The following is an 860-nucleotide window of genomic DNA, read 5'->3' as shown; positions in this document are numbered from 1 at the left end:
CTCCGCATCTCTCCAAAATACGCGTCATTAATGAGAAAATTAATGGTTGCGGAGACCATTGGATGGTCCCGGGATATCTATGTTGAACATGTCTCAGGAATTAGACAGTATTCAACATCAAATACAGGGAGACTGAATAACGACATTAATAACGATGATAACGCTGAAAGAATTAATAATATTAATAATATAAATGATAACATGAGACAGTATAGTGAATAGACTGATAAACTAATCTAGAGTTACTGAACATAATCTATTGACACAATCTATTGAAGAATGGAAGGAAGGTGGGGCCCAATAAAATCGGTACCACGGAGTAATAAAATGCATCTCCTCCTCAACTTTGCGCGGAGAATAATATTAAATATATTCGTGGTCTATTGATAAGTAGATATTGCTATATGGATACAAATAACTAATCTACTAATGTTTCCCCTGAAGGTTTTTTTGTATTTTTATTTGACACATATCTGACCGAGGCTGTGGAAGGTCCAGCCCAAATGGGTACTGGCCTTAGAAGATGATGACACGAAAAGACTGAGAAAATAAAAATGCGTATAGAAGATAAATCTAAGTATATGACAAATGTTAAGTGCTTAATATATTATAATTTTATGGAAATGTATATGTGATGAGATTTTAAAATGTATCACCCTACAGCTTCGGCTGTGGGGAAACATTAATTGAAAAATAAAGACCAATTTATCTGTTCTTATCAGCTTAATATCTGATACACTCCCCATCGGGGAGTCAGAATATTAATCTTATTTTTGCAATCGGTCGGACTCCGGGGCTTGCTCCGACTCCGACGCGGGTCGTACCTGCCTTGCAGTGCCGCAGGACGCGGCCCACATAAT

General features: G+C 37.1%; 1 non-coding gene across 1 annotated transcript; it reads left to right on the top strand.

Annotated features, from left to right (window-relative positions):
* Positions 1-659: 659 nt before the first annotated feature.
* On the top strand, positions 660-860 carry LOC143266207 (U2 spliceosomal RNA). Its single transcript, XR_013041282.1, has one exon. It is a non-coding gene; the product is annotated as a U2 spliceosomal RNA (small nuclear RNA).

This window comes from Megachile rotundata, unplaced genomic scaffold (genome assembly GCF_050947335.1).
Source record: "Megachile rotundata isolate GNS110a unplaced genomic scaffold, iyMegRotu1 scaffold0089, whole genome shotgun sequence".
NCBI lineage: Eukaryota > Metazoa > Arthropoda > Insecta > Hymenoptera > Megachilidae > Megachile > Megachile rotundata.
This window is presented reverse-complemented; position numbering and strand designations above follow the sequence as displayed.